Source organism: Nerophis lumbriciformis, linkage group LG03, assembly GCF_033978685.3.
Source record: "Nerophis lumbriciformis linkage group LG03, RoL_Nlum_v2.1, whole genome shotgun sequence".
NCBI classification, from domain to species: domain Eukaryota; kingdom Metazoa; phylum Chordata; class Actinopteri; order Syngnathiformes; family Syngnathidae; genus Nerophis; species Nerophis lumbriciformis.
Window position 1 is genome coordinate 72,361,798 of NC_084550.2, and position 8,203 is coordinate 72,370,000.

An 8,203-nucleotide genomic window follows, 5' to 3' on the forward strand; every position below is an offset into this window, starting at 1 on the left:
CTTCGCTGGGCCCGAGCTCATCTAAGATAGACTGATACAAAGTGGAAAAGTATTCTGTGGTCTGACGAGTCCACATTTCAAATTGTTTTTGGAAACTGTGGACGTCGTGTCCTCCGGACCAAAGAGGAAAAGAACCATCCGGATTGTTATAGGCGCAAAGTTGAAAAGGCAGCATGTGTGATGGTATGGGGGTGTATTAGTGCCCAAGACATGGGTAACTTACACATCTGTGAAGGCACCATTAATGCTGAAAGGTACATACAGGTTTTGGAGCAACATATGTTGCCATCCAAGCAACGTTACCATGGACGCCCCTGCTTATTTCATTAAGACAATGCCAAGCCATGTGTTACATCAACGTGGCTTCATAATAAAAGAGTGCGGGTACTAGACTGGCCTGCCTGTAGTCCAGACCTGTCTCCCATTGAAAATGTGTGGTGCATTATGAAGCCTAAAATAGCACAACTTAACAACTTAAGCTGTACATCAAGCAAGAATGGGAAAGAATTCCACCTGAGAAGCTTCAAAAATGTGTCTCCTCAGTTCCCAAATGTTTACGGAGTGTTGTTAAAAGGAAAGGCCATGTAACACAGTGGTGAACATGCCCTTTCCTAACTACTTTGTACGTGTTGCAGCCATGAAAATTTAAGTTAATTATTATTTGCAAATAAAAAATAAAGTTTATGAGTTTGAACATCAAATATGTTGTCTTTGTAGCATATTCAACTGAATATGGCTTGAAAAGGATTTGCAAATCATTGTATTCCGTTTATATTTACATCTAACACAATTTCCCAACTCATATGGAAACGGAGTTTGTAGATGAGCCGAGGAGGAAAATAGGAAACATTTTCTGAGTTCCTTACATGCATGTTACATAATTTGACATGACCTTTTCAAAGGTAATAATGTTAGTAAATGATGTAGCAACAATGATGTGGTACATTACATGGGACATGGAAGTGTCAAAGAGCTTGGTAGATGAGAATACATCTCAAGGTCAAATATAGTGTAGAAATGCACCCGATTGCAGGAAATGTAGTCTTCATTTTCTACATTTTCTTTCAGGGTTTGTGTGGCAGCACTTTCTGCTGATAAATATCTTTGTTTTTTATCAAAGGGTGCTCACATCCCTGCAATTTGACAATTGACTGTAGTGAGGTGTGTGTCCATGTCACTATCACCATACCTGCATTCATAGTGTCAGTGTGTCACTATTTCATCTTGATCTTCTTCTTGATGCAGCCTGCTGTATAGCTTGCTTTTGTCTAACTTTGCTTTACTGATCCTTGCTTTTACACAGAGTTCTGGATTGGAGGGGGCCATTGAAAACACCACAGTTGGAATCTAGGTTGTTAGACAAAGTTGAAGTCATGAAGTAGAGGACATGGGCATGGTTCTTGAGGGTATGAAGGTTTTGGACAATCTGGACAATGTCACATTGGCTGTTGTTATGCTGTTTGGACTTATGCCTGCCCTGAACCTCAGCTACACTTTTGAGCTCATCCAAAACATTTGCATGGAGCTGCTTTGATCGTTAGTGAGGTCTTAGAACATGCTACTTGGAAGCTTCAACGTGTTGAGCTTGTGTAAAGATGGAAAAGCACGGCTGTAGGACAACATACATTTTCATACATTGTATACATTGCATTGTCCATTGCAAAACACTCAATGTTCTAATAACTTCTTTTATTACTCAAGCAGAAATGTGCAAATAAACAATACACATTGTACAGTACTATCATAAGTATTACACCTTTCATTAATCAGGTGACAATTGGCGAGGCTTCATTAAAGACTTGGCCTGAACTTTACTCTTAATCATTCATGAAACCTTTACAAAGACAACTTTTCTTTGTAAAAAGTAACGTCTCATTCATTATTTTGAGTAAGGGTTAATTGTTATTATTTGTTTTTTGCAATGATTTGGAGTAAGGTTTACTAATGACAATTTCCAGTGTCAGTCTCTGAGGTACACGGTGCACTAAAGAGCCTGGACACAAGTAAAGCAGCAGGACCTGACCAAATGATACCTTTTCTCTTCAGATTGGCTGCACATTTTGTTGCTGAGCCTCTCTCATGTAGCTTTCAATGAATGAATGAATGTATTTATTCCGGCAGACAGACATATATAGCAACACTTCATCACTCTTTGTAGTTTGACACACATGCAACGGCACCCACCGAAAAAGGATACAGGAAAAGAGCAGGAATGTTTATCCATGTCCCGCCCCTAATTTACAATCAACTTATATGTTGGTTATATATGTTGGTTATATATGTTGGTTGTATATGATGGTTATATATGTTGGTTATATAGTCCAAGTTTCAACAGCAGAGTTGATGGATGCATGACAATTTCTGAAGAAGTATAACATATGATAATGACAAGTCAGTATACATACACCAATATGGATATAATAGCATTGAGTGACCATGAGATTAGCTCCATCTTGCCTGGGTATCTTTCGTCTTCTGAAGCCTTGTCTGGTGTGTTATGTCCCTTATTCCACAGTGACTTCTTTTGCACCTGTGTCCCACAGTTGAGATAGTCCAAACAACTAGTCATGTTTCTGATAGTTTTTCCCGACAACACATTTTTTACCGCAAGGTTGAACACTCTTAGGCTAGAAGACAGATGAATTTCTCCGCTCACATTGTCCCACAGTTTCACCCCCGCCATAGATAACGTTTGAGCCTTGAATGTGGAATTGACTATGTTGTGTTTGAATTTCAGAATTGTGGACCATGCAGTCCCTGTGGAGACCGTTGTGGCGACACCGGCACATATCTCGGGACACCAAGTTGAGGGTCTACAATTCCTCTGTCATCTCTGTCCTTCTGTACGGCTCGGAAACATGGCCGCTGAATAAGATCCTGGCGGCCAGGCTAGATGGCTTTGATTCCAGAGCCCTCAGGAGGATAGAAGGCATCACGTGGAGCCAGCATGTCACCAACAAGACCCTAAGAGAGCTAACCCAACAGCTCCCAGCCTCTCGCCTCGCAGCAATGCGGCGAGTGCGCTGGTATGGCCATGTCATCCGCCTGCCGGGGGAACACCCCACGCGCAAAATCCTGGACTTCAACCCGCAGCGAGCTGGCTGGTGACGCCCTAGAGGCGCCCCCAGGACTCGCTGGCTGGATGTATTAGCCCAGGACCTTAAGGCCTGCAATGTGACTATGGCACAAGCTCAACACCTTGCCCACAACAGACCCAGATGGAGAGACCTGGTTGCTATGGTCGGCTCTACGCGCCCTGAAGTGCAAGAGGACTAAGTAAGTAAGTAAGTAAGGACCATCTCTGAGTGAAAACAGACTCTGTATATTTGCAGGTGGAGCCCTTTGTGTGGCCATGAACATAACTTGAAGGCGACTGTATTGGATTATATCATGTAGTATAAGAAAATGAGTCATTATGAACAGATCATTGGTATGAGCTCTATATGGGGCATAATGTATCATTCTAATTGTCTTTTTCTTTTACTTTTTTTTATGCCTTTTAACCTGAGTCTTACAAGTAAAAGCCTTCCAAAAATGAGGAAATGGGCCTTTCTTCTTCCCCTGTTAAAAGGAGGTGAATCCACTAATATAAATAACTACAGAGCGATTTCCAAATTGGGTTAATGTAGTAAGAGTTAGTGAGAAGTGCTTTCTGATGACTTCACAGCCCTGAAACACTATCCCCTATTTGTTCCCACTACCGCACCTTAAGTTGGAGTCCTTCATCTCGTTATATGCAAATATAATGACAATAAAGTCTATTCTTTTCTTTGATTCAATGAATAAGTTGGTGAGCAGTAGAAAAACAGCCGATGAGGAAGTTTGGCGGCAAACTTGTCACGACCTGTTGTGCTTGTCAGGTCAGGTGATTTCCCAGAAAAGCCACGCAGGCATTTACCTGACGTGGCCACAAGGGGCGCTTGTAGAAGACTTCTTGTCAGTTGACTGCTGCCACTTTTCAGCAATAGCGCCACCAGGGGGTGCACTGCAAAAACTGGAATCTAAGTAAGATGAAATATCTCAAATAAGGGTGATATTTGCTTATTTTCTGTCTGATAAGATCATTCTTCTCACTAAGCAGAATTTATGTTAGAGTGTTTTACTTGTTTTAAGTGTTTTGGTCCTAAATGATGTCAGTAAGATATTACAGCTTGTTGCTGAGATTTGATGACCTATATTGAGTAAAACATGCTTGAAACTAGAATATCAAGTGTTGCAAAGCTGTGTCATCAACACTCACAAGTATAAAACTACTTTTTTAAAGTCATCATTTCTTATTTCAAGCATGAAATAAAAAAAATCATGACTTTGACACAATTGTGTCTCATAATTAAAACAGATGACAGCCAAATGGACTTTGCTGTTTTATTTTCAATGAAACAAGAGAAAACACGTACTCATATAGTAGTACAGTTGGCTCAGTACAGTAAACTGACAGTTAATATTTAAACATTTTACATTTCTAACCATTTTGAACAGAAATAGTTCATGCACATTCAGATAAATCCTTCAAAATGACAATTAAAAACATTTTGGCCGGGGGCCGGGCTGTATATATGCGCACTAATTGACTGCAAGAGCACGCACTTGGCGTGATGATGTCATGTTATGGATGGAAAAATGCATTTTTAGACAATATGATTTGCCTGAGCGGCTAGGAGACCCCGAGAGTAACAAGCGCTTGCCTTGTTGTCTTTCCATTAAGAACAATAAACTAGTTTTTAGTATAAGTTTGCTGGTTTCAAGAAATGTAATATCATTATGTCAAGATAATGGCACTAGCATTTACTTCATTTAAGAATATTTTTCAACATTTGAGCAAAAAGGTCTCTTTTTTTTTCTACCAAGAAAAGTGCACTTGTTATTAGTGAGAATATACTTATTTTAAGCTATTTTTGGGTTCATTGAGGTTAGCTAATTTGACTTGTTTTGGAAAGTCTTGACAAGCCACATTTTCTTGTTCTATTGGCAGATAATTTTGCTTAGTTCAAATAAAATATCCCTAATTTTTGTATTTTTTTTTTCTTGTTTTTGAACACTGACTTTTTGCAGTGTGGCCCTCAGACGCTTCACTGGCCAGTGTCAATTGTAGTAGCATCAGTTATGCATTTCATCCCAAATGCACAGCCTCATCTCTGTGTCAGACTCACACACACACACACACACACACACACACACACACACACACACACACACACACACACACACACACACACACACACACACACACACACACACACACACACACACACACACACACCCCTCCCCAGTGTGTGGAAAAGAGCTGTCAGTTGTTATTGCTGTTGATGAAAAGTAAGATGCAGGCTATCATTATTTGTGTCAATGTGGACTTCCTCACGCTGCAAGTGTTTACTGGTCAGACAACACAATGAAATGAAAATAATGTCAAAGAAGAGGGGAACTGATGACTCCATGTTAGTTGGTGGAGTAAAAGACAAGCTGAAAAAAAAGATGACTATGTCTAGAGTGTAGGCAGTGCTGTTAAGTTTCTCTGTGTGTGAATAAGTGGAGAATGCGGAAACTTTGAGGCATGATGCAGCTGACTTGTTGATGAACTAGTTTGAGAAGAATGTTTTTGTTTTCTTCATAAGTGGACTGTACTTGTCACTTTTGTAAATATTGACTATTGTGTGTGAAGTCCTACTAAAGGTGAACATTCAGTTGAAGAATTAGGCCATCAAGTTAAGATAAATGGGTTGAAAAATGTAGATCAAGGATACTTTATTGAATTGATTTCACTTTCATATTTGAGATTGTCACCTTATTGTGGTTAAGAGCTACCAGCAGGAGCTTAGTCTTCAGGTGGCACACCCAAGTTGCACAGGTGTGACAAAGTACAATCCTCTTCTCCAGGATGGAGTTGGACTCACAGGGCCTGATTTGTTAAAGGTTTGCGTGTACTAAAAGAGGTGCAAACCTGATGGCACACGCAGAGCTGATCTACTAAACCTGTGCAAAGTGGATGGCGTCTCTTAAGTGAGCAGAATATGCAAAATAATATGCAGAATATATGCTGATCATTAAAACAGCCACGATACTGGGAGAAAATGCCAATATAATGATTTATCACGCCCAATATGATTTATCAACACTCATCGCTGTGGTGCCAGCACTATTTAGCTTTTATTTAGTAAGTGTGCACACTGACACTTCCACACACGGCTGCAGGGTCAGTGCTTGTGCTCCACACACACACATTTGACACTTATCCTCTTTTCAGCAACATCATTTTATAGCTGCTCAACGACTTCAGGGGCTAATTTAAAAAAAATGGATTGATACATTTTTGTGGACTTTATTATTTTTCAATGTTCTTTTTTTCAATATACAAACCCCAAAAGCAGTGAAGTTGTCTCGTTGTGTAAATGGTAAATAAAAAGAGAATACAACAAATCCTTTTCAACTTATATTCAATTGAATAGACTGCAAAGACAAGATACTAAACGTTCAAACTGGAAAACGTAATTTTTTGCAAATATTAGCTCATTTGGAATTTGATGCCTGCAACATGTTTCAAAAAAGCTGGCACAAGTGGCAAAAAAGACTGAGAAAGTTGAGGAATGCTCATCAAACACTTATTTGGAACATCCCACAGGTGAACAGGCTAATTGGGAACAGGTGGGTGCCATGATTGGGTATAAAAGCAGCTTCCATTAGAAGCTCAGTCGTTCACAAACAAGGACGGGGCGAGGGTCACCACTTTGTGAACAAATGTGTGAGCAAATTGTTTAAGAACAACATTTTTCAACCAGCTATTGCAAGGAATTTAGGGATTTCACCATCTAAGGTCTGTAATATCATCAAAAGGTTCAGAGAATCTGCAGAAATCACTGCACGAAAGGCCGAAAACCAACATTGAATCCCTGTGACCTTCGATTCCCTCAGGTGGTATTGCATCAAAACGCGGCATCAGTGTGTAAAGGATATCACCACATGGGCTCAGGAACACTTCAGAAAACCACTGTCAGTAACTACAGTTGGTTGCTACATCTGTAAGTGCAAGTTAAAACTCTATAATGCAAAGTGAAAGCCATTTATCAACAACACCCAGAAACGCCGCCGGCTTCGCTGGGCCCGAGCTCATCTAAGATGGACTGATAAAAAGTGGAAAAGTGTTCTGTGGTCTGACGAGTCCACACTTCAAATTGTTTTTGGAAACTGTGGTCGCGTCCTCCGGAACAAAGAGGAAAAGAACCATCCGGATTGTTCTAAGGTCAAAGTGTAAAAGGCAGCATGTGTGATGGTATGGGGGTGTATTAGTGCCCAAGACATGGGTAACTTACACATCTGTGAAGGCACCATTAATGCTGAAAGGTACATACAGGTTTTGGAGCAACATATGTTGCCATCCAAGCAACGTTATCATGGACGCCCCTGCTTATTTCAGCAAGACAACGCCAAGCCACGTGTTACAACAGTGTGGCTTCATAATAAAAGAGTGCAGGTACTAGCCTGGCCTGCCTGTAGTCCAGACCTGTCTACCATTGAAAATCTATTTGAAAGTCTATTCAATTGAATATAAGTCAAACAGGATATGCAAATTATTGTATTCTCCTTTTTTTTTTTAGGAATTACACAATGTGACAACTTCACTGGCTTGGGGTTTTGGATATTAATTATGAAATGTTGTTCCTAGATTACATACATGCTAATAAAAAAAACTCTGCAATGATGTATTTTACAGACAAAAAGTTACACACTTTATCCCATGCTTGTGCAACAGCACACATCTCATTGTGAAAAATGTGAATGTTTGAAGGGGAACAAAATGTGATCTCTGAAAGGTTTACATGTCTCAAATTCTACACAGTAGGACACCCACCCAGACATACCACATACAGAATCACAATCAGAATGACTTTAATAATCCCTGAGGGGAAATACAGATTTTCAGCACAATCCCAGTCAAGAGCAGACAATTATTACAGGGAGACAGAACAGGATCAAACATTACAGAGAGACAGAACAGGATCACTGATGGGTCTGCCAACTTCCGGCGCCTCTTAAAAAAAGGTGAGAAACAGGTTAAAGCTGGGGGGTGAGAAAAAAAAAAAATCTGTGTAAACCTGGGCCCCTGGAGAGGGGGTCCAGACTGAGGCCAAGGGGGAAAAAAACTCATAGCCATAGCACAAATAAGCATGTGTGTAAGAGGGAAACGTCAAAGACCACAAAGGACATTAAA